At 40.3% G+C, this 27283-nt stretch overlaps 1 protein-coding gene across 4 annotated transcripts in view; it reads right to left on the bottom strand.

Annotated features, from left to right (window-relative positions):
• The window catches only part of Slc25a21 (solute carrier family 25 (mitochondrial oxoadipate carrier), member 21), a 472151-nt gene that overhangs the window by 173386 nt on the left and 271482 nt on the right, over nucleotides 1-27283 (bottom strand). The window lies entirely within an intron of this gene.

Raw genomic sequence — 27283 nt, 5'->3', positions numbered from 1 at the left:
ATAAAAGTTTATAGTTCAGCCCTGGACATGGATAGTAAACTGGAGTGTAAGGCAATATATTTCTAAAACATGGTGATTAGGATATTTATTTGCTCCTTTATACCCAGGGCTCTAGTGAAGAGTGACTGATAATGTTTACATTTAAACCCCCAAACCACATGACTTTGCCTTACAACTTAGTGAACTTTCTAAAAGGAATTTTAATTTTCTCAATTTGAATTGCTACTTTCTAGTTATAAAAGGACTTTGTAATTCCTTATATGTAGCACATGCTAACTCCATATAAAACACCAAAGAGCAAGATGCGTTTCAAATAAAGTATCCCTGACTCATAAGGATTTATAGTTTGAGAAAAAATCATGCTTAAAAACACAAAGTAATCTCCGTGATTCAGATTATGTCTACAGTAAGCCGGATCTTAATTTAATTCTTTTATTCATTCATCCACAAAACATTTATTCAGCATATACTAAATGCCATTCACAGGTCTGCAACTGGTGATGAACAAAATTGGGTCCCCACTGAGATCATGCGTTTGGTGATGAGATGAATAATAAACAAGTAGACAAATATGGTACATACACACAGCTTAATCCCTTTTCAAAATTCTTAAGCCCAAATGCTCAACCCCCAAACCATGACATTCCCTTCATTTTGTGGCAAAATCATTTGGTAGCAAAACCTTACCTGAAAAGTCAGGCTACTGTTCATCTTTATCCCATTCAGGGTGAGTATTTCCATGTCTGGCAGCAGAATTATGATGTTTGATCATAGGATGCTGCCTCATACCCAATTGGGGTGTTTTGTAGTACAATTGGTAAGTGTACCATATGTCTTGGTTGCTTTTCTTTTGTTGCTGAGACAAAATACCTGACTCCCAGAATTAAGAAAGGAAAGGTTTATTTAGCTCACAGTTTGTGGAGGTTTCAGTCAGTACCTGGTTGGCTCCAAGGCAGAGTGGCACATGGCAGAGGGCAACAGTTCATAGCAGTGGAATATAGCAAAAGCAACAAGAGCAAAAAGGGAGGAGTGGCAGAGAGCCAGCCTCTTTCTCTTCCCTTATATTGCATGCAAACTACCCGCCTCAGGGTCAGGTATAGCATTCATACCCATAATCCCAGCAATGGACTATGGATCAATCAAAAATCTAGAAGCTTGCCCCATGACTCCATGTGGGTTTAGGGGTACATTCAGACACAAACCATAACACCATATCACTTTTGTAAAATAAAAAGATGTCTGAGTTCTGAAACACATCTATCTCCAAGAGCTTTAGTTAAAGAATTTGAAGGTTTGGTTAAGGCATTTACTATTTGTTTGTACCATAACATCAGGTCATAAATAAACAGATACATGTATGAATAATTAGATGTTTAGAGTGAACTTTCAGGTGAATACGATAATTCTTTTGAAATACTCAGTTATTAGTAGATTTAGATAGGTTTTAATATCTGCAACCTAAAACAAGGCTATTTGGCAATGCTGGCCCTAACAGTTACTGTCCACCAAAAAAAAGCAAAAGTGAATAAATTATAGTCTCAACCTTTCTAAACTACAGTCTAGGGAAACAGATATGAAAACAGAAGAATGTCACAAACCGTGATAAACACCATAGTAAGTCTACCTGGGAGAACTGGGCAGAGTAGGTGAATTTGAGAGTGTTGAAAGATGAGGAGGTGTTTGCCAGGCAGGAGAGGTGAGAGAGGACTCTCCGGGAGGGGGCCTTAAGAAAGTCTGTGTGTGCCCTTGCGAAGGGACTTAAATGACTTTATTGTATGCCTTGAGGCATAGGGGTAAGTGAAACACCGTCTTTTGCTTATTTCATTTGTTGCAGGAAACAAGTGGAAGCAATGTGAAGGTCAGGTTTGAATATGGATCAACAATGGAAGGCAGGCCCCAGGGAAGGGGTGATAAAGCCTGAGCGGGAGGAGTCAGAAGTCAGATTTGAGAGACTCAAAATGGTCTGGCAGCCAATGATCTGTGCAGCGAAGGAGAGGAAAGGGTCAAAGTGTCTGATCTCAAATATCTCTTAAGTTGAGATCATTATAAGATGCTGTTGTGTATTACCCATCAATCTCCAGCTGTTGTTTCTGCTATCATCCTAACACAAAAGGTCAATGATACTCAGTTTTACACAACCGTGGACACTATTCATAAGGCACAATAAGATCAATTTTTTTTGTACTTAGAGACTTTCCAATGGGACAGGCAAAAGAATTATACATTAAGAATATTCTCCATACTGTCAGGGTCCAGATTAGTTTCCAGTGTCATAAATCATCATAATTAACAACCTTTCAGCTGACTGGATCCCAAAGCACTTTCCATATTATGCAACTCTGGAGGTGAATTGCCTCAGCTGTCCAACAGCTGTCAGCAGCACTCTGCAAAGGGACAGCATAAGAAGATGCAGAATCTCCACGGAACTCCTCACAGCATTTAGGTTTGTGGAATGCAATTCCCCAAAACGGAACTTGGCCTGGAATTGGGACTCATCTCCTCTTGGTAGAAATGCAGGAAAGCCATCCTTATCCCTAAATGGTCCACAGATTTCTCCTTCATACAAAAGATAATTGTGAATGGAATCAATACAAGTCCTGTGCCTACAAAAATCAGTTGTATATTTCAAATTGCATTTGTTATTTTAGTGATGGCTTCCTTAACTGTTGATCAGGTTATGGTGATTTCAAGAAGAATCTCATTTTTTTTCTCCACATATTAAGAGATGAATAAACTGCGGAACTGAATTGAATCAAGCTGCCTCGGATCCCATGAATGCTGTGCACTAAAATCCATCTGTATTTGGTCCGAGTTTGGATTTTTTGAGGGATGATTTTGGTATCCAAATAAAATTCTGACTTTATCTCTCTACCTGTAAGTAGAGACCAAGATGTTTTATAGTAAACTCTCTACCAAATTCTCTTAATTCTGTATTTTCCAACTAATAAGTGCAAGGTATTTACAAAGTTGTAAAACCAATGCGCAGAAAATTCGTGGAGCTCTTATTACAGTTAAAGTTTTGGGACAAATCTAAAAGGCAATATCTTATGAAGAGTAATGCAACATTAAAATGGAATTCAGAAATAAAATTTGGGAATGTGAGTTTGCTGTGGACTACTTATGGAATATCCCTAGATAGTTCCTCTCTAATTTTTCCCTGTCTCCATCTGCCCATCTGTATTTGTTCTCCTTTCATTTGATATGGAGAGGACTTTGGGGAATAATTTTATGAAACACTGCTGTAATAAGTCTTCCTATTTCTAAAGCATGGCTGTTTTAGACAGTAGGGAATGAATTACACATTTGTGAAATGACACACGGATTCAACAAATCTGATGCTAGGGAAATAGCAGTGATGAAAGGGGCTTATATATTTTGCTTCAGAATAAGCAGAAACTATCATCACTAGTCTGAGAAAAGAGCCAAACAATTTAACTCCAGTAGACATCTATGATTTTATCAATATCATTCCAAAGACAGAAATAGAACTTTTTTGTCTTAGATCAATGCAAAGAGATAAATCTTTCTCAATTGTCCACTGTGTACAAAACACTCAAGTAATAACTCTAAGTGATACAAAGCAGTACAAGAAATGGCATTTCTAAAGTTTTGGCTTAGGCTATATTTGGGACGGTCGATTTAGATCCCTGATAGACTTTGCAAACCAGTTATCCAGAGGTTATTTCCTGCTAAAACTCACACCAGAACTGAAATGAACTCATTAGGACATACATTTTGCTCACTTAATTTTTCAGAATCAAGGATTTAGGCTTTTCCTTAAATTGCTATTTACTTCTAGCTACTCCCTGACTTACTAGTTAAATAATCCATCCATTATCTCAAGTCCTTTCTAATAGCTATGTGTCAGTGTCTAGGAATCAAGACAGTGAGATGCAGCTCTTGTAGTCACAGAGCTTTTGGTCTTGAGGATACAAGGTGAGCGAGCAGGTAACTGGCAATAATTTGTTCATGAAGGGCTGCGGTAAGAAGATAAAGGGGAGGTATTAGCAGAGGGGAGGAGGCCTTCAGAGGAAGGGAGGAGTGAAGGGAAACCTGAAGGAGGAGGAATTAGCCAGCAGAAGCAGAAACGAGGGAAGCAGAGAGAGGAGAATGTTCTACACAGAGGGACTGCATGAGTAAAGGCAGGTAAAAACAGGAGAGGGCTGTCTGGGACACAGAGCTGAGGAAGGGAGTGATGTAAGTGGAAGAGCAAAAGAGCACAAAAGGGCCCGGATTATGCAACACTGGAAGGCAGAATGAGAAGCTTGAACTTCATCCAAACAGATTCCCTACCTGAGAAAGAAAATGGGATACTCATGCATGCTTCCAATCACACTGCCTCATACTTGTGGAGAATTAATGATGCTACCAATGACTGGCTTTGACTGCAGTGATGCAGGACCTTATGCCTATCGTAGTATGTGATAAAACGATGCTAAGAGATGGATATCATTCCCCTAACCACTGAAATTAGGTGTGATTGGGCCCCAACCCTCTGCTACAAATGCTAGTGGTGATAGCTGTGATAAAGACTATGGAAATCTACAGTCTTCTTTAAATAAGAGATATGATTAAAATTATAAATGTATAGCACATGATTCTGGCATGGAATCACTTGGTATTTATTTAAGTGAAAATATTCTTAATTGTTTATAAGTTTTGCATGCTGGAGTCAATAGTTTATTAAACTCGGACTTTACTATGCACAAAAGAAAGGATGTAAGATAACCTGGGGGCCATCTGTATCACCTAATTCACCTGACCTCCACTTTGCAGATTAGAAAGATGGAGTTTGAGTTAGGTAATTGACTAGCCCACATTGTTAGGAAGCAGTAGTCAGGATTCAAACCCAGGCCTATCTTGCTCTCAAACTAAAGTCATTTCCATCCACACCTTAGCTTTCCAGCTTCAGAAAATAAAGCAAGAAGGAGAAAGAACAGTCCCTTGATCTCTTTTGGGGAAAAGGTATATGATTCTAGAAAGCGACTTAATCAGACCTCAGATTTCATTGCTTTTTCTTCCCTCAAAAGTGATGCTTACCAGGGTACCTTGTAACCATCCTGGAAAACTAACTGTTAGGCCATTGCTTGTTACAACATATTACTTTCTCCACATTATCTGTAACTCTCCAGGCATTTAATAGAGCCATAAGCAGGTTACAAAAGCCAGACTAAAGTCCCTGGATGGAGTTTAGCACCATTCAGCCAAAAAGGAGAGCAGGGAATCAGCATCTATTTAGGAAACAATATTTTGGTGCTGATTATGCTCCGTGGGACTCCTTCATTCACTACTAGAAATGCAGCCTTAATGCATAACACAGAAAAGGTGCACAGGGACCACAGCAGGTGACAAAAGCCCTGTTTTCTGCCTATTATTCTCCTCCTCTACAAATGCTAGTGGTGATAGCTGTGATAAAGATTATAACAACCTACAGTCCTCTTTAAATAAGAGATATGCTTAAAATTATAAACATATAGCACATACTCCTGGCATGGAATCACTTGGTATCTATTTAAATAAAAATATTCTTAACTGTTTACAAGCTTTGGATACTGGAGTCGATAGTTTATTAAACTTGGTCTTTACTATGCACAAAATAAAGGATGTAAGATAACCTGGGAGCCATATGTGTCACATGATTTGCAGGGTCCCAATCACACCTAATTTCAGTGGCTGAAGAAAAAGAGGCAAGCAATTAAGGGAGAGTGGTTAGCTTCTGTTCAACCGAGGACGGAAACCTGCACAGCTGGAGACAATTCTGAGCAAATTGATCAGAATTCCTTTTACCTTAACTAGAACCTGGCTAACAAGTTGATACCCACGAGTTTCCACAATCAGGCAGCAAGAATTTAAGAATCCCCCAAAGCAACGCACTTTAGACTGACTATTCAATAGCCCTAACCCAAGTCCTTGTAGGGAGCAGTAACACCTGTTAGCTTGAGATAAGGAAGACTTTTTTTTACAAACAGTTTAATCTGCTGAGTAACAAAATGCTGTATCTAGGTGTCGGGAGAATTAAACAGTTGATGGGACTGCTTATACAAACTGGTAAATTATACAAAACATGAGAATCAGAAAAACTTTTGGGATCATTATTCTTAATGGCATGATATCTGGATATCCAAAATGCATATCTCCCATTTTAAAAAGACTTACATTTTAATGTATATTCTCCAAATGAGTAGTTAAGAGGCTTCCCAGAGTTGTTAATTCCCAGAATCCTGTGAAGGATTGCTTATATATATACTGATGTTTGCTTGCTCACTTGCCAACGTGATGACCATATCCAAAAAAAAGTCTTTTCCTGAGACAGATCAGCTACTTTAAGGATGTTTCTCTAATTCCTAAATAATGAACATGCTGCTCTGGAAGGATACCAAGCATATCCAACATTTGGAAGAGTTCATGAAAACACTGTTACATATTTTTAGAATAATAAAGTAGATGGATCTCCCTCCCCACAAACTTTATGATTATTTTTGCAGTTGCAGACTTTAGCTCAAAGCCAAGAAGCTTGTGGAAACACAAGCACTGCTGATCCAAATGAGCATCTATGTATCCTTTCCTCTGCCACATGAAGCAGGAAAGACCTAGCAAGAAAATGGTATAGCCCAATTGCAAAACCACCTATATACACAGAGAACAAGTTATAAAGTCCAGTCTGTTCCCACCGGCTAGCAAAGTGAACCTCATTCATTTGCTCTAGCCTCTAAACTCTTCCTGGATTCTGCGTCTTTTCCTAACTATATCCTTTACTATTTAGGGGAAAAAAAGTCCCAACAGCTAACAATTAGACACACCTGCATAAAGTGTCCTGCGCTCTGTTCACACTTCATGTTGTATCTTAAACTGACAGCCTAGTAAAATGTCAGTGTACTTCTCATGCATTATGTGGCTACAACAGCTGAAAGTATAATTATAGTTCCTGGCACTATGTAACTGAACTTATTTAGAATAAATACACATATTATTGGAAGTTCATAATTTTCACAAAATTATAAGCAGTTTAAAAATGGAAGTATAACTTCACATAAACTTATAAATAGCTGTTATCGTTTGTTTGCATTTAGAGTATGAGCATAGTACTCTTTGAAGTATACCATTATATGTCAGGCACAACACATGGAATTTGGAACAAGAAAATCATTCCTTTAATATTTCCAACGCACACAGCTAACCATATTCAGGTTTAAATACATAGATTAAAACACCATACAGGAAACACTCCTAAAATTTTACATGGAAACCAAATATACTGAATTTGAATATAACAAATATCATAAACATGAAATAGGATCAAATTGCTTCCATGCGCTGAAATAGGAAAATTGTAAATCTGCTAGAATATACATCTCTGGTAATAAATTGTGACATTCTTATTGTGAAAATGAGGAGTGTTTGCAAAATTCTTGCACTTTAAGACTGCCTCATAATCAAAATAAAATAAAAGAATAGTAAGGAATTTTCACTAAAGCCAAAACAGCAACTGTTCAAGGGGGAACTAGGATAACTAAATTGTTCTTCTGAGGACTGTAATGATAAAGTATGAAGCCCATATTCACTATAGATGTTTGGTGAGGTCCTACTTCCATTAATGTCTCCCATGGACAACCCAAAAGGTAGACAATCTGGTTGCTGTTTGAATGAATGTTGTATGTATGCTAGGAAAACATTTTAGAGCAGATTGAATGCTGTTTAGCATAAACCTCACACCGCTTGAGTCTATCAACTTTTTATAAAAACTGAGCCCTCTCCGACCTCTGATGTTACTAAGATACATTCTTTTTCATATCTTAGTAGTGATTTCTAGAAATCATGTCCTAAGATGCTCAGCAGCCCCAGGACCAGCTCGAGTCCATCTTCACCTCCTGCTCCTAAATTAACCCATGCCTAAGAGTCAAGGAGTAGTAACAGGGTATCCACCTCCTGGGGTGCTTATTAGTCTTCCTTTGAGCTCACAAAACTACCAAACCATGGCTCACCAAAGGAAGGGACTGCTTCCAGCCAGCATCAGCACCCAGTTCCTGCGTGCAGCCTAGCGGCTCTCTCATGCCACGAAGCACTGTTCTCTGTCCATTTGGACATGCAGACAACGTGCTCACTCTACTATACAGTTGGCTATACAGCAATTATAGTTGTTCCAGCTTGGCTCTTCTCGGATCTGTTGGACCAGAGACAAATGCCACAGCCTTTTAATGGTCTGACACCTGACACTTTCATTAGCCAACACTCTATTCATTCAGAGGTCTTAGGTGTCCTCAGAGACCCTCAACAAGCACTGCTGCATTATGCATCTAGTGATTCTATTCCACTTGTATTAGAGAGCACAGCCCACTAGCCTATTATTTTTCCCCTTTTATACAAAAGTAAGTAGGATCAAACTATAGAAACTAGGAGTATATGGGTTAGTGTTAATTTCAACTCAGGTTTGAAAACTAGAAGATTGATGTGACCTGGGTAGACGAGTACTTAAAGCATAAAGTCAGGATATATCATTCCCTCACTCCCTACCTTATTCACTGAGTTACCACTTACTTAATACTGGTTCAGTGTCAGACACAGAATATATACACCACAAATACAGACATAAATACAATATAATTTCACATATGAACAGAAGAGACCGTAAAAATCTAACATTATCAGGTGGAACATTCATGTTATATGTATTATAGACACACGCGGAGTTTTATTTAATGTCAGACAAAAGAATAGCTAGTTCCCCCATATAAGGTAGAAAAGATTTTATAGAAATAGCTATCATCGAATTGGGGATTGAAGGTCACAGGAATTTTACAGTGAGGAGAAGCTGCTGGGTGAGGGTGATCATAGCAAATAATAGTAGTAGCAGTTAATTGCATGGGTATGGCTTCTGAGTCCTTCCTTTCTCATTTTTTGAATTCTTTTAATTTTCAATTCCCTCATCTGCAAAATGCCTCTATGGGCTTGCTGGAAGGATTAAAGCACAGAACACAGCAAAGAATGGTGCACAGCATGTGGCAAGTGCTTATAAGGCAGTTACTAATGCTTTTTAGTACTATTATCACTATTGTGCACATTTAAACGGTAGTGTGGTGTGGATGAAATGAAAGTGCGTCAGAGCCAGCAAATACGGTGCATTCTGGGAAAAGCAGTTTGGATCCTATGTGAAAGGTCTTTTATGTATATGTCATTCTAAGGAATCTGGAATTGATTTCATCAACAAAAAGAACCCTGATTGGCCATATGGTTCAGACAAGTACCTGTGAAGAGGCCTGCAGAGCAGGAGGGTAATTAGCGGTGTTTGTATTATATTTTTCTGGAGAATGAGACAGGGAAGGCATTTTGCTGTCCTTGAATTACCAAGGGATAGTGGTGGTAGCAGTATGCCTTAGGTGCACTCAGTAAATGGGTACACCGTACAAAATTTTTAAAAATAATAAACATTGGTTTGCCTTTTAGTGTCAGTATGCCCTGGTAATTCTGAACATTGGCAGTGATACCATATTGGCTAGTCCCTTCCTTTGGTGTGCCATGGTTTGGTAGCTAGTTTTGTGAGCTCACAGGAAGACTAACAGGCACCCCAGAAGAGGGGTACCCTGTTAGTACTCCCTGACTCTTAGGCTTGGGTTAATTTGGGAACAGGAAATGAGGCTGAAAAGCAAAGAGTCAAACACAAAATTGGAGTGGGACTAAATGACAGGAAAAGTTGGGTGTGGCTCCCAAGGAGGATGAGGGGAGGGGAAGCAGCATCATGGATATCCTGAGACACAGAGGCCAAATGACAGTGGATGGAGGGTAAGGAAGAGGAAAAAGTAAACACAGAAAGTTCAAGATGAGGGAGAGAAATTTTAAACACTGTACAGTACCTGCCTCATCTGTAGCTAGCTTACCATACCGGGCGTCAAGTATCAATTCCAGCGGGTCTGGTCCAGTGGTATTCAGGACCACCAGCATCAGCGCAGCTTGTCAGAAATGGAAATCATCAGCTTCCACTCTAGGCTGATTGAATGTGTATCTCTGGGAACACAGGCCTCCCTATCTCTGGAGCAACTTCTTAATATAGTACCATGTACTCTGACGCCTCATTGGCATTTGTGACACTTGTAACAAATCAACATTTATGCCTCTTCTACATGACATCAATTGATTACTTCCTCTGTTTAACCCAGTAGGTTCTCAAGAGAACGACAGGGTAGTTTTGCTCTCCAGAGGTGTTTGGGAATATCCAAAGGCATTCCGGGAGGAACGTATTACTAACATCTAGTGGACAGAGGCCATGGATACTGGTAAAACATTCCAAAGCATCCAAGACAGATTCCTGAAACAAAGAATTGTCCACCACGAAGTGTCACTGGAGTGGAAGTTAAGAAATTGTGATTTACCTTACAAAGAAAGAGGTTGCTTTAGGATTCCCATTAACATGGGGGACAGGGGAAGCAGGGCAGACAGGTCGATGTCCAGTCTAGTGTCTCTGAACACAAATCCCCACTCGTGTGGTGAGGAATGTTTACTGACTGATGACTGACTCTGTTTATTGTTGGTCGGTAAAGGAAGTAAGAGCTTTATGACCCTAACCAGGAACTTCTGGCTTTGTTTGCTCTCTCTCTTGAGCTTGTCTTTCTGTATATTGTTTCTACCCTGACTTCATTCTTTGATTGGGAAGCAGTCAGGCCAGTCCTGTTCTGGATCTCTGTTTTGAGTTCTGGCTGTTCAGACATGGCTTGTGAGGACTGGGTGACCAGCGGGATGGTGGATATGACTAGTTTTGGTAGCGGGGGCGGGGGTAGGTATCACCTCTTTGAAATGCTAAGGTCAAGACAGCGGTGATGGATCTCCCACCTACTGCGTCCTCCTTAAACTGGGAGCCATTTTGGAAAGGGTTCCACTGGCTCACTTAGGAGGGGAGCTGGCTAGAGCTGTTCTAGACACATAGGTGAGCAATGCATGGAAGCCCTCAGAGCCTCATGCTCTGGCACCTGGCTGCTCTAATAAAGACGGCACACAAGGTCATTCATTAAATTCTGCTAGAATCTGAGTAAGGCAGGGAGGGCCTTTCCTGTGGGCTAGATGGGTGTGAGGGAGACTGACCTGTGGAGACTAGAGGCAGAAAATGTGGACTCAGATGCAAAGAATAAGTGAGCACTACAATTGCTACATGGATATTTGGCTTGCTTTCTTTTCATGTAATTTCAGGCAGCTTGTACACTATGCTGTCCAAAGAAGCTTGTGGCTGGTACAAAAGGACATTTAATTCCTGTGAACAACTCCTGGCATCTTTTTACACAATGTTTTTTACAGCCCTCACATTTCCACAGGAGTCTTTTCGCATTTAACCACTGTTTGATGACTCTGTAACGCACTCCGTAGTCAAATGGAATATAGTCTTCTTTTTATTTATAGGAAATTATTAATAAAGTCTAAACATGGTATAGCTTACTCTTGGGCTCTGAGACCCCTGCCTGGTTTGGGTCTCCAGCATTTATCATCAATCGCCGAGGAGCTGGGCAATAAGAAGCCTCACTGGAGGACAGGACAGGAGCTGCACCAGGAGCTCACTCCTAAAAGACACTAGGGAGGGAGCAAACCAGCAGCCATTGGGTGGAAACACCTTTCAGGCAGCACTGCGGGAGTCTCTGTTTAAACAGGTGACCTTGCAGAGAGAGAGGCTCCAGGTCCCATTACTGACTGCCCGGCTGAGAGGCAGAGTTCTTTTTATGAGCTCTCAAGGCACACATTGGGGGCCAGGCGTAAATATAGAGGAAACTCGTTGAGTGGCTGCTCCTTTCCCACAAAACGCAAAGAAAAGAAAAGAATGTGAAGCCCTTTGAGCATTCCCACCTATCAGTAAATTACCAGGGGTCATCATTCCATTGCAACCTTTGTAGCTGAAAAGAAGTATCAGAGATTTCAGCTCTTCTGTTTCCATCAAGCGGATGATGGACACAGGAGAACAGCTGCTTGTATGCAAAGCAGCTGAAGGGTCCAATATTGCTCTGCTCAGTGCTGCTGGCATCACTTAACTCTCCCCAGGAGAGGGGCACTGGCGTCACATGTGGGGCTGGCCAGCCGAGGCCTGAGAACGGAGAAACGGGGCAGTTCCATCTTCTTTCTCCTGGAGCACCTACAGGATCAGCAACTGCAAGGAGACACTGCAATTAAGACTCTAACCCCTTGTTTTTGTTGGCTTTGGGGAGGGGATTTCTTTCTCTCACAATTTATGAAAACACAGTGTAGCCAGCAAGTTAAAGTGTGAATGTGAGTTTCAAGCTTTGCATAGTCATTAGCCTAATCATTAGTCATATGTGGTTGACCAGGAGGGTTATACTTTGACACCTGGCAAAAATCAAGATCTCATAGACCTTAGAGCTGGGAAATGAGATGGAAAAAACACCCTCCCTTTCCCTAGGAGGTCTCATGCAGCAACATTTGCAAAACTTCTTTTTCTCTTCCTGAAGTGAATTTCTTGCGATTCAGGGCTGCGGCGTCTCCTCATTTCTGACTGCTGCCCCCACCCTGCACAGCCTTGTAAGCAGTGGCCAAAGAATCCAGCTCAGGAGGTTTCCAGAACTGAACCTCTGGGAATTACAAAAAAGAGGTAAATAACTCTTCAACATGATGCCTAAACAACAAGAGACCTCTCGAACGTTAGTGTCAGTTCTGAAGATATCATTTAAAACAGCATAGAGGCATGGGAGACAGGAGTTTTAGGATGACAGAATCCCTAATTCCTAAGTTTTCCAAACATGTCCAGATTTTCTTCTGTCCACTCTCTATGATCATTTTCTTTTCTGTGATGAGAACAAAATATTGAACCCTGAGTTTGTATTTTCTGACCCCCGACCTCTCACAGGTGTTCTGGCTCATTTCCTGAGAGTTATGTTTGATTTGGGAATGCTTCCCTCTTTTCTCCCATTCCCCTGGTGCAGTCTAAAACCAGGAACACCCGCATACAAGACCCTGACTATCTCCCTGTGCTATTCAAAAAATACTCTTAAATATTCTCCAGAACTTGGCAAGCATCTGGATAGGGACAGCTTTCTCACACTCTGGGAAATCAAAATATAAAACAACAGCTCTTTTCCAACTCTTCAATTTAAGAGTAAATTTCAGGATTCTTTCTTTTTTTTTCCTTTCTATTTAACCTAACAGTTTCCCTGTTCTAGTACCATTCAAAATGGTAAAAAGGTTTCATGCACAAACTGCATAATACATGGAGCTTAGATAGTGCATAGATCACTGTGAGAGGAAAGCACTAAAAGGAAGTCACATGATCTACTTATATATTCATTATGAATCAAGAAAATGTTAATCTAGGATTCTTTAGGATCAAATATCAACAAACACCCAGAAATTATTCCCAGATTATCTCTTCAGAAGTAGTGGTTAATAGTTTCTTTCTTTTTTTTTTTTTTTTTTGGTTTTGGTTTTTTTCTGGTACCGGCAATCGAACTCATGACCTTGCGCTTGCCAGGCAGGCGCTGTGCCGCTGAGCTAAATCCCCATCCCCGGGGTAATAGTTTCTTAATAATTTCTCTCCCCTCTCTCAGATTTCAGCAGGAAGGATGAGAAAGTATAACTTTTGGAAGTCATGCACTAATTTTTTAAAAAATAAGCCTGGAGCATTTCTCTTATAGTCAGAGTTTGCAAGGAAAGCAATATGGTACAGGACACATAATTTACAGGATTATTTTGTAATATTCACCAAAAGAGTCATATACAAAGAGAGTGCAGGAAATCTGTCCACACATTATAAAGACCCAAGCAATCCAGCTGAGGGCCTGGATCCCACAGTAATGTCCTGCATGAGCCTAGCTGAAGACCTAGAGTCCATGACAACGCCTCACCCGAATCTGTTTCATGGATTTGCGCTGGGAAGGCCCTAAGCTCAGTGGTGGAAGCTAGAAAGTCTGTACCAGTGGGATGTAGGATCTGTGCTAGCAGGCCAAGTGATTTGCACTGGATCCAGGAAGCGACATTCAAAGTAAGGACCAGAGCTCCCCACCAAAAAGTACCACAGCCATCCTCAGGGACAGCAAGGTCCCGAGCTCCTCCAAAGATGAGAATAGCTGAGTTCCCATCAGGAAATCCAGTGCGAAGAGCTTCTCCAGGACACTGACAAGTGCACCATCTTCCCCTCCAGAACCGGGAAACAATGCTCAAAGTAAGAGCCAGAGCTCCCCCAAGGAGAACCATAGCCACTCTCAGTGACAACAAGGTCCTGAGCTGCTCCAACGAAGAGAACAGCCATCTTCATATCAGAAAAGCCAGCATGACAAGCTCCTCCAGGAGAACCAACAGCTTCCAACAGCACCCTAACAGCACCTAAACTTCTTATTCTCCAGTTCTACCTCTTATGCTGCTGGCAACAATCCTCAGGTGGGCCCCCCATACCCAGCATCACACTGATTCAGTTTAGCTGGGTGTTACAAGTTGACTACCAATTGTCAAGCCACCACATCCTCTTGACCCTACTACTCTACTACTCTTAGTTGTTTTTGAAAATGAAAAAAGTTTAAAGTACCTAACTAATCATAATACAAAGAGATCTACATACCTTTTAATCAATAAAAGACCAATCTACATAGCTATCAGAAAGAGAAAACTATAGGACTACAATGACTGCCTCCTCTATCAAGCACTAATAATTAAAACAAACAAACAACTAACTACCTTTATAAATTGTGCTAAGGGCACAGGTCCTGAGACAGGAGTGAGCCCAGTGCACTAGGCACGGAGAAATCCCACTGCTGGACATACACAATGGCCACTTTATTTTAAACAATGAAAAGATAGTCTTTGAAACATGTCCAACTGGAAGAAACCTCCAAGGTCACCGCAGAGAATACCCTCAAATTCCAGGTGAGGAGTCAAGTCCCAGAGCAGCACCCTTACTTCACATAGCTGGAGTTCCCAGCCCAGACCCGCAATCCTGGTCTCTTGTGTCCATGACAAGCATCTTCCCACATGACCTGTGGCCTCTCTGAGCTGACACATGTTAATCACATTCCTCCCGAACGCTGACAGCATGTGTGCGCACCCAGGGCTCATATTCTGTAACGTGTCCCTCCTGAATGGAGTGCCAGAGCATTCTAACAGAGGAAAACAGTCAAGGAATAGTATTTACTTTTCATAATTTATTTATTTTTACTCATATTTATTTATTTTAAAGAGTAAAAAATAATAATAAAAACATTAGAAACAATACAGAATTTCAAAAAAAACCAAGATGATGTGAATTCAACATTGGTTGTTATATTGTATATTGTTGTCTTCAAAGTACTTGTTCAGAAATCCAGATTACTTTTCATAATTTAAAGGGTAACAAATACAGAAATCACTTAAATTCTACAGCTTTTTTCCCCCTTTCTTTTTTTTAGTATTTGACAGTACTGAATTAGATCTGATGAGCCTACTAAAATAGGTTGTGTTTTTATTCATTAAGAAATGAACATCCCCGGTAGACTTTGATTACCAAAAATGGATGATACTTAGTTTAATTTCAGATGATTCTTGCTGTAACAGGGAAGTATGTAACCTCTTAGGTACTCAAAAAAGTTTCACTGGAGAACATATTCAACAACCCTCAAATGGGAAAATTTTATCCTGTAGGAACTTGGCCCAGAGTATGCAAGTTGCATCCAGCTCTATTTATCATCTTGCAAACTTCTTCATTTTGTCAAAATGAAATCTCAGCTGTGCCCCGACTGCAAAGCAAAAGCAACACAGGCTACTTTAGCCACCTCAACAAGAATGTTCTTAGAGTTAATTGATTTTCCAAGAATGTCAAATACTTTTTATCAATTTTTGGCCACAGGTCACGGTTATATGACATTATTAGCCTCAAATTTGTTAAGATAGTCATGATTTTTATTCTTGCTTCACAAAAAGGAACAGCAACCTTATAGAATATTCACGATGATCATCATTTTCAGCTGTACTAGAATCCTAACCTTTTTTAGATTGTGTTAAGCTTGATTCCTACTACTGTATGTGTATAACTCAAAAGTAGCTTTCCCACAGATGGACACGGCCTGCAGTTGAGGTTGGCTCACAGCTAGCTTTCTCATCTGAAGCAGTCTCTTTCTCAGTGCTGGCAGGTTTTCTCACATCACTGGAAGAGCTCAAGTAGGGATCTAAATTGCTTTGCCATGGCACATGACATTTAGGGAACACTCCCACCCTATTGGGCCAGCCACCTGCTCTTCATAGAGGCAGCTAAATGGCAAACACTTCTGATAGAATAATTTTGCTTTCACTGATGGCAGGTTCTTCAGAGTTTAGAAATAATTTAAGACAACACAACTGTAATAGAAAACTGAACATTCCTAACTTATTTAGGTGGGTGCTAGGGCTTAAGCCAAGGGCCTGGTGCATGCCAAGCTAACATTCCACTACTAAGCTACACCCCAGGGCCTTCTCTTCTTTCTTGAATTTAGTGTTGCAGCTAAACTCAGCTCTTAAATAGACACTGAAAATAGACACAATATTAGTACCAAATATACCCCAAACACCTGTCCTCGAATTATCTGACAGTTTCTGATTATATAACACTTAGAAATGCAGCCCACTTGTTTTTAACTCAAAATAATACCAACTCAGTTAACATTATTCTTGCTTTTACTTACATTAAATAATAATAACTCTAAATAGGAATCTAAGCTATGGCTTAGGCCAGGTATCTGTCACATTTAGAGGACCCTGTGATGGGTACTGGCTCTATAAGTAGATTAGTAAAGGTGCTGAGAATTTAAAAGCATTTGGGACAAAAGCCTGGATGGAAACTGGGAGGAGGAGCTAAGGAAATGGTCTTCAGGCCAATGCTCATTTCAGAAGTCATTCACTTTCCCATGGCAAAGATAAGAAAGTCATTTAAGAATTATTTACCTTTCAGCTTAAAAGACAGGTCTGCAAAACCCTATTGACAGGCATGAAGGATGCATTGTTGCTTTTCCCTCTCATCTGGCTGGGATCAGCCTAGAAAAAGAAGCCTTTGCTCTTCAGCAGGAAGAAGAGGCGAGAAGTATCAAAACAGAACACACCTTTCACGATTAGTTAAGGGAGGGTCTCCTAAGTCCATTTACTTAGTTGAGGCATAACAGCCACTGTGCTGTAAAGAGACACTCAATCCTTTATTTTAAAAATCTAGACAAAACGTAATTTAAGGAGAGATTAAACACTTTACAAAGATTCCACTATATGAGCCATAAAAATAGCATTCTCCCTTTGGGAGTGATTTTTTTAAAAAAGAATCCTACTTACAAAAATAAATAAGTAAATAAACAAGTTTGGATGTTTCAAGATTATAAAGTGAGTTGTAGTTGATTGGATATTATATAATTTTATGTGTGAATTGATTTGATTTTTTTAAACAAAGGTCTTTCTCTTTATGACTAAAAATGAAAAATAATTTTAGTCCTTGGTAGCAATAATCTTCTGCAGAAGATCTTTGGAACTGAGTTTTCTTCCTTTGGATCCTTTTGTGTGTACTTTATCTCTCCTCATCATTACTGGCCCACTAGAGAAGTGACTATAGCAAAGCTGACATGTATGGAGTGCTTCCTGGGGATAAGGCAGCTATTGCATCCAACCCAACCCAGGGCTTGGGCTTACGCCAGGTAGGAGAACCACCAAAAAGTGAGGGAGGTAGAGGGGCAAGACTTGCTTTAGTACATCATTCTGAGCTTTCCAATGGTTAGAAACCATCTTTGCTATCCCAAAGAGAACATGGCCAAAGTAAAAATTCCAGGAGGAGTATCAATGCCATCTCCTTATGAGGACACGGATTAGCATCCCCAAGGCTTCTTCCTTCCTCCTGAGATACACCTAAAATGTAGACAACACGTGGTGTTCTGCAAGAGCGTATGAAATAGGATTATTTTCTTTTAGTTGTAGGGTCATACTTTGCCATGAACTCATAGACAATGTTGAAGTAAATTTGTAATAATAAAGCATTTGGGTGGGAGCAAATGACATTTTAAGTCACACATTTATTTATTTAAGCTGTGTTCATGGCAGTCTCATGGTATATCAAGCTGAGCACAGCTAACTGGTACCTCTAGTCCTTCCAAATCTATCACCCATTTTCTGCACCTTTTTAAAAATTTGACTATGCAAATAAAATTTTCACTGATTACTGGATAGAAAAGGAAAGCATAATTACTAAAGTTGCAGGGCTCCTATCACCCAACACTTTATTCCTTGGCTCAGCAACTATGACTAATATTTCAGTTAAATCAAACAAATCCTAGAGAATCCCTACTATGGCCAGGAAGTTTCAAATGCAAAGTGGAAATGACACTCACAGTGGACTCTGGGATACTGTAACCATTTCATACCAGTAGAAGTTGCCATGGGTGGATTTAGCTAGCCAACAAAGCCCCAATAAAAACATACTTTATACAAAGTGGTTCTACTCCTTGCTTGCTTTTCTTCAGACACATTTTGTCCATGGCTAGAAACAAGCCATGACAGTGGTCTCACCCTGTATTTCTCTCTCTGGTGAGAAATCAGCCATAACCACGGTCTAACCCTGAATGCGATCCTAATGTTTTATACCACCAGCAAATCATTAACACATGGAAGTGGCCCTCCCAGCTGCGCTGCTGATTTTTTTTTAATCCTATAGGCTCCATTGCCTCCCCTGGATATCCCATCTTAACCTTTCCCCACTGCTCTCTCCACTAAAAGGATTCTTTTCCTGTTCAAAGAAACAAAAAAGCATCTATTGGGGAAAACATTCTTCCTTCCTTGCTTCCACCCCACTGTTCCGTTAGCCCCAAAGGCTACACAACGTCCCCTCTCCAACCTGTAAATTAAGTGCTCATTTTAAAGTTCACTGCTGTTTTTCCCTCCTCCCTGGTAAAAGGGGTCATGGATACTTCCCAGGCCTTAGCTCCTCACTCTCTGCTGAGCTCCCCACAAAGCAGCTCCTCACCAAAGCCTGTCCTCAGATTTCTCTTTTTAATAAAGTCTGTGATGGGCTTATGCCCGTAAATCATTTTTACCCATCAGGTCCATTTACCTTCCCTCTGGAACAACCAGTACTAGGTCCTGCCCCATCTCCTTGTTCTGATTTTTGCCCCTGTGACCCTTCTCAGTAGGACACAGTGTGTTATTTCTGGCTCTAGATAATATATTCCCATATCACTCTCACAAGCCACAGAAAGAGTTCTGCAAGGCAAGCTTTTTGTATTCCGTTTCTACTCGCTGCTAACAAAGCAGTTTACATAAATGAAATAAATGAGGACCATAGGTTAATGAGATGTTTACTACTTTTTTTTTTTTTTTTTTAAAAAGGAACTCGACGCAAGTTTTTAGAAAATTGCCGATAGATTCCCAAAGGCTGACCCAGTGACCAGTCTGGGCTCACAGCAGAAGAATCACCAGGTGGTTGCTGAACATAAATACTGATAGGCTCCACCCCTGAGTTCCTGATTCAGTAGATCTGCGGCTTGGAGCCACGGATAGAATGTGTAAATCAATTTCAGCCGCTTGAGTAAAGGCCCCACAAGCTCATATATAACCACATGTGAATGCCAAATTTTCAACCCATGCGAGTCTTTAGAATTCATACAGTGATTAATATGTTTTGGGAGAAGTATTAGAAGACTTTTCTGTGCAAGTCCTGATGGGAGAAAGGATGAAAGCCGAGGTACATATTGGTTTGTTCACTCCCCAACAGTCTGTTGGCCATCTGTCTATAAGAAGATGTGCAATTGCTTCCTCTTTTTCTCACCTTCCCTAGTACCCTCCAGAAAACATGCAGTACTTGGACAAGCCATACTTTTACAGGATCCATCCTAGGGGATCAGTCATTTATTCAGTTTGTACCTACCTTACGGCCCATGTGAAAGTGAAACAAAGGAGAAATGACAAAGAATGACTTAGGGAAATTATACAGGGTGAAAGTGAAAACCTCAGTAATTCTGTCTTTTGTACAATAGGCTATTTCTCTCCCTGGGAATAAACATAGGAAAGAGATGTAAACTCAATTTGTAACTTCCACAGACTTCCTGTGACCTCCCCCAAACCTCCCAAATTTTGAATGCCACTTTCTTCACCCATGCACAAGCCTTCAAAAGAAGATGCAGTAAAATTTCCCCTACCTTGGACCTTGCTTCTTTGGAACTGTCAACACATTCCAAGGGAATCATCTCCTTGGATATCAGCTTTCAAATACTTAACATTATAAAAGAGAAATATTTCATTAATAATTTTAATGGATGAACATGTTGCTATGACAATGTTTTGGCAATATGAAGATATGTAATTATAACTGAATTTATCTGTTCCTTTTTACTTCTTTAACTGTGGCTCTTAGAAAATTTAAAATTATGCCTGTGTTATGTCCTATATCTCCCTTGGTCTACACTGTTTTAGGTGAAGTCCAGCATTTTCCTCTCCATCTCAGAGCTTGTTACATGTGTTCCCTCAGCACTCCAGACCCCTCTCCTGGCTCAGTCTACCTGCCCCTTTGTCTGGACAGACCTAATGGAAAAGCTTTTGTTTCACGATAGTCTCTCAGACCCTATCACAGGTTTGAAATGGTTTTGCCCAGCATTTTGTCAAATAATGTGTTCCTTTCTATTTCAACAGATTCTTGACCCCTACCTCTTCCATGGAATCTTCTACTTTTCCATGAAGACAACTCATCTGCCTATTACTCACCTTCTAGACATTCTAGTTTGGTCACAGAATGAGTTAGACTATTATTTCTGATTTTAACAAAACAATCATTTGTTCAATAGCACCCACAGGGCACCTCCTGCAGGCCAAGCACTGCATCCATCAGGGATACCTAATAATGTCAGCGCACAGCCCTGCAATGATGTGTGGGGTGATGTCAACTGGAACGCATACACTACACCAATGTTCTCCTGCACTCAGACCCAGGAGAACTCTCTGCTTGCAAATACCTTCTGAGGAAGGATTTAAATGCAGTGCTCACATAACACAAGTTTTCCAGCTGGGAAACTTGAAGCTGCTTGACTGCATATTAAACTTTCCCCCTCTCCACACTTAGTGTACTCCCTTATGTTTCCCGGTCTACCTTAAAAACTTCATTTGCCTTTATATTTTCCTTGCTTTTGCCAACCCAGAATCTGACATCATGCTTCCACAAGTGTGTATGACTGTGTGTGTGTGTTCACTTATTTCTCATAATAATGTGGGCACCGTTATTGTTCCCATTGAGAGATGAATGAATTAACACTCAGGAAGCTAAGTAATTTAATGAGGCCACACGGGTAGTGAGTAGAGGAGTCAGGATTTGAACCCACACAGCCCTGTTCTAGAGGCAGAGCCATTCACCACTATACAAATGAATGCCAAGGACCACTAAGCTAGAAGCCGCTGGGACCATACACTGTCAATTGAGAGAATCTATTCAAGAGAAAGCCTACACAAAAAAGGAAATCTGAAGGGAGAGAAGGAAAGAAAAAAAAATATGAGAGAAACACTATTGATTATTTTATTTGAACCCCAGGAAAACAGGACGGCGAAAGCTACTCCGGTCTTCCTGTTCATATGAGTAAATAGGGACTTTCTTCATTTGTAGATCTAGGTTCTTGCTGGGAAGGGCCCTCCTGCAGTTGTACACAAAGTTCTGTTTGTGTGTAAATAGGCCAATACAGCTGTGTGTCTCCAGGGAGAATCTGAAAGGACCTTCACTCTTCATAACAGCTAAGTGTAGAGTAACCTGGCCAAATATCAGATGGGGACGCTCAGAACATGCCTGCTGTGTGTCTGGCCTTTGCTCCCATTCAGCCTATCCCTGGAGCGGTGCTTACGTGGAGCAGTGTAAGCTCTGTTCCACATAATCAAGTGCCACAGCACCTGAAATCTCTCCATGAAAGGTTTACCAGTTATATTTTCAAATCACTTTTTGAGATGTAATGTGAGTTTCTGTTCAACATGCTGAGTGGAGATGCGCGCTCCTCACAGTTTTCTTTAAAGGCTGCCACAGTGACCGATGTTAGTCCTGGTTCTGCTTGTCTTCAGATCCACTTCTCATTCTTCCCGTGTTCTGTTTCACTGTGTGGGGTTGACCTTTTCAAGACAGACCCTCCCTGGCATCCATGGGCTCAGCAAGTGGTAGGTGGGAGCCTGAAGTTGGAGGGAAAGAAAAAAGCGAGGATTTCTGCCCAGCCCTCTGTGCCTCAGGCAGAGGATCTAGCAGTAGCTGGGTCTCCTCTGAAACTCCATTGGCACTAGACAGATGGACCACGGCTCTGGCTCCCACCAAGGTTACTAGAGCCTTGACTCTGGCAACACCACCTCCTCCCTTTGTCCAGCCTGGGGTGCTGGTGTCATTGCTAATCTCTGGGTTGCCTCACTGACCGCAGTTCTGTCACCTCTAGAACTAATTCTTTGCATTAAATTCCCATTGTTTAAAACAGTCAGCATATGCATATTCTCCTGATTGAGCCCTAATAATCTAAAAGAACAATAATTACAAATAAGTAGAAACTCATAAGAAGAAAGAGGATGAGGCAGGAAGTAACTATGAATGTGTGCTGTCAATACATCTTTGAAAGATTAAAATGAGCGGAGGATGGCCTTAGCAGGGCACAGGAGGCTGTACCCTAAATAGTTGAAGAGGGGACATTAGTAAAGACCCTCAGGAAGCCTGAGTCTTGGAGACATCCACAGATACTATGAAAGGGGGGAACACAAGAATAAAAAGAGGAGGATTGCTTCACATGCCATGTACATTCTCCTCTTTGCCTGCCTTCCTTCTAAACATTTGAGAATTATTCCGTGGAGACTGAACCAAAACAGCTACAGACTGAGGGGCACTGGGGACAGCAGCAGGAAGCAGAATGACAGCAAACTGGAAATACGGTAATGATGTGCATTTCTCCATTCTCTACCACACACGTTTTGGAGTGAAAGATTCATAACTGGGGAAACAGTATCCCCAATTACAGAAGCTAGAAGAGGAACAAGCGGTGTCTAGCAAAATAAGTCAGATCACTGAAAAAGTGCACCTTCCACAAGCCCTACCATGTCATTTGTTATTAGTTTGACAATACGGAAAACAGTAGCAAAATGAAGCCTATAGAAACATTCAGGGAAAAAAAGCAATTAGCAATAGTCTGATACAGAACTAACAAATGCAAATACAAGGCAACAGTGAACTCCAGGAAAATAAATCATTTTTCCCACAGTGAACAGCGTTTGCATAGTCAAAAGAATGAAACAGTTGATTACTGATGAATGATGGAACAGAGGAAGGCAGGGGAAGTGGGAGCAGGGTACAATTATAAATGTCACAGATAACATTTAAATTGACAAATTAAGAAAGTGTGCTACACTGGCTGCCTAATCCATTCCAGTCCTCTCTCCTGGCTTCTGGTGGTTGTCGGCAATTCTCAGTGCACACTGGCTGACAGCTGTGTAACTCCAACGTCTGCCTTCAGGGTTCTGTAGCTGTCTTCCCTTCATGTCTGTCTCTCTGAGCCTCCTCCACTTGTAGGGAGCCCTACTGGATTCAAAAGCCACCCTATTTTAGTATAACTCCATCTTCCCTAATTGAGTCTGCAGAGGCCCCACTTCCTAATGAGGTCACTTTCTGAGGTTCCAGTAAGAACACGTATGCAACTCAATACTAGTATAAACAATAGATTTTAAAATACCGAAGCAAATTCTAAAAGCAGCACTAAAAGTCAAGCCTTGATCTCCAGAATGGGAACTAGTGGGTTTAAGGGAATGGCGTTTATGCTTCTAAACCTGAAGACACGTGTCTGTGGCGTATTGATACCCAGGTCCCCTCCTTTAGGCCAGCATGAAGGCACATACTTCCACTCCTTCTGGTTGACCAAATGTGGTCAAGTGACTAGTTCCTAACAATAAGTTGGGGAGATGACACTTTTTGTCAGAGCTATAATTGCCAGTTATTCTTCCTGCCACAGGGCTGGTGAAAGCATGTATTGAAGTAGAGCTCCTGTCAGCAATGAGGACTTCTGATGATGAGCAAAGTCTCTCACTGGTATGGTCTGAATGTGTCCCCATAACTCTGTATGTTGAAACCTCCATTTCAAGTGTGATGGTGTTAGTAGGCAGAGCCTTTGGAAGGTGATTAGGTCATGAGAATAGAGTCCTCCTGAATAGGATTAATGCCCTTTTATAGAGATCCTGGAGTGCTGCCTTGCCCATCCACATACAAGTACACAGCGAGAAGGTGCCATCCATGAATCAGGAAATGGCCCCTCACCAGCAGCAGTTCTGCATCTGTCTTGATCTTCAACTTTGAGCCTCAGCCAGAAATAAATTTCTGTTATTTATAAGCTATCTAGTTTATGGTATTTTAGTATGGCAAGCTGAATGAAGATACCTATTCATACTGGACATGAGACAGAGATGAGGTAAAAAGGGAAGTCTGTATCCTATTGAGATCTGGGGTTTGTTGCTGATATTATAACAGCAAAACCTAGCCTATCTTGATTGATGTATTGAGTATTCTTTGATTTCATACAATATACATTTATTATTTTGATCAAAACACAAATGAGTAAAATATAAAAGTACTTAGTGTTAGTGATATCAGCAGGTCACTTCTTTACATGGGATTCTAAGGGCACTGGATTCTAAGCTGTTGCAGGAATTGTCTAAGTGGGGGCATGGGATACACAAGCCAAAAGTCAGCTTTTTGAGGGCTATTTGCCCCTCTCTTTTGATAGTACCATTTGAAGTATGGTACACTGAATTAATCTGAATATGGATATAGCTCATTTCTATGGTATTTTATGAGTAGGAATATGACAGGAAATGAGTTCTTGGAGTCTAGTCTTCTTTTCTTTTTTGATTCTATTTGTGCCTAATCCTTTCTTTGATGAATGAAAAAACCACAGATTCTAAAAATTTATTGCCAAATTCTTTATTCAAGCATTTTATTTCATATAGTAAATGATGAATTGTGTTCCTGGGTATGAGTTTATTCCAATTTTAAAATGTAGTCATCTAACATGGACCTATTGGTGGTTGAATGCCCATAATCCCAGCACTCTCTGAGGCTGAGGCAGGATGATTAGAAGTTTGAGCCCAGCCTTGGCAACTTAGTGACCTACTGAAATCTTGTTTCAAACTTTAAAAAGTAGGGGGTGTAGCTTAGTGTAAAGACTCTAAATTCAATCCCTAGTACCAAGAAAAGTAGCCATCTAATGTAAAATGTACCAGTGAAGAGATTCCAGTACTTCAGTCTCTTCCTGTCCACTACCTGTCACTGCTATGTTAATGTGTGAGTGGTAAATTCTATCAATCTTGCATATTTTTCTTCTGTTGCAAAGTTGGTTACACATATTTTGGCTTTTTCAGTTTACTCCATGATTGGCGTCTTTACTCAGTATACTTTTTACTGTTATGCAGGTCAAATACCATCAATATCCAGCTTCCCTTTCCTTCAGGACAGCTGGAAGGACTGTATTATCCTTCCCCCTGGAAGTTATCCAAGGGCACATCAGTAATTCCAATCTAACAAATGCTATTTTCATGAAATGAAATAAAGAATATAGGGCCAAGGTTTTAGCTCAGTGGTTCATGCCTGGCAAGCATGAGGTCTTGAGTTCAGTTCCTGGTACTCCGCCCCCCAGATAGATAGATAGATAGATAGATCCAGTTACATAGCACTTCTACTTCAAAATATATATTCAGCTCCAGCCCAGTGAAATGAAAGAAACAGTTTTGAATTTCATAATAATGAGACTTCTAATAGTCTCTCAGATTGTAAGCCCTTTGAATGGCAGAGCTATTTTGCAACCCACACACTAGATACTCAATACATGTTTGGTGAATGAGGGCACAACAATAATTTTAATATCGTATCTTGTTTAAATCATTTTTGTTTCTCCTCTATGCTCCTTTGAACACTTTACTATTTTAGGAAATCACTCTTAAGTGAAAGAAGATAATTTATTCCTCAGTGAAACCATCAATAATATTTTGGCTTTTGAGAAGGCCTAGCATAGAATCTAAAAGGAAAGGCCAGTGAGCTTGCATCCTGTTTCTCTAACCTGTAAACAAGATGGCCCAGGGGTGCATACACCTTGAATTCAAATATAATTTGCCATTTTCTTCTTTCTGTTTTGGCTTAGTGATTGGAGGCTACTACAGACCGAATATTCGTGTCCCTCTCCACTTCACACGTTGAAGCCCAAATCCCCAACGCAATGGTATTTGGAGGTGGACCTTTCAGAGGTGGCAGTTTAGATGAAGTCATGAGATTGGAGCCCCATGATGAAATGAGTGGCTTCATAAAAAAAGAGGAGATTACAGGGTTTCTGTCTCGGCCAACCAAGGATACATTCAAAAGGAGGCTGTCTGATATCCAAGAAGGCCCTCACCGAGAACTGTGTTGGTCTCAAAATTAATCTTGCACTTTCTAGTTTTCCAAAAGTGTGAGAAACAAATGTCTACCGTAGAAGCCACCCAGCCGGTGATATTTTCTTGTAGCACCTTCAAAGTAGGGCAGATGCTGAATTCCCATCTTCTCTAGTTCTAATAGAATTGTAATAGTATTTGCATGTTAGTCACTTTCTCTTGCTTTTACCAACCAGTCTGATTCTTCAGCCTTTTTAGGTGGGGTAAGGAACATGTCTGTCCAATGATCAGGCTGTCTCATTGGTTACTAACGGAGGTGGTAATGATTTGCTTAACCTCCATTACTGCATAGTATGATTTGCTATTAGGCTCCAACCCTGGTTTTTATAAAATATGAATAAACATAAACTGTCATTACACCCTAAGAATTTCTAATTTGACAAAATAGGGAGTTCAGAAATTCAGACAAAGGTTAATTTAAAAAAAAATGCTCTAGTTCACATTAAATATCACCATATGTTTTAGTTTATTGTTCATTTTGTTTTGGTTGGTTTGCTTTTTTTTTTAAACCTTGGTAAATATATTTAACAAATTGTCCTGCTTTATATCTTCCTTTAAAAGTAAATATATTTTTTAAGAAATATGGCATTTTGCATTGGCAACCAGTTATAGAAATAAATTATGTCAGCACCATTTGGGAAGTTTACTTGAAATTTTGGCATCTCACACAAAATGCTGGATATTAAACAGCAATCTGTTATGTGTAATGCCAAATGAAAATATGCTGTCATAACTCACTATATAAAGTTTTTAGTTTTTACATCATTTTGATAAATCTATCTCATTTACTAGTATAGCCACAAATGATACCTTATGGTTGTCATGTGAAGTCAATAAAATATTATATACCTTTAGATGACCTCTATCCAGAAATGTTTTTCACTGTTCACATTTTATCTGTCAAATAATACTGTCTTTAAACAGC

The sequence above is a fragment of the Chinchilla lanigera genome, unplaced genomic scaffold (assembly GCF_000276665.1).
Source record: "Chinchilla lanigera isolate Chin_1 unplaced genomic scaffold, ChiLan1.0 scaffold00008, whole genome shotgun sequence".
NCBI classification, from domain to species: domain Eukaryota; kingdom Metazoa; phylum Chordata; class Mammalia; order Rodentia; family Chinchillidae; genus Chinchilla; species Chinchilla lanigera.
This window is presented reverse-complemented; position numbering and strand designations above follow the sequence as displayed.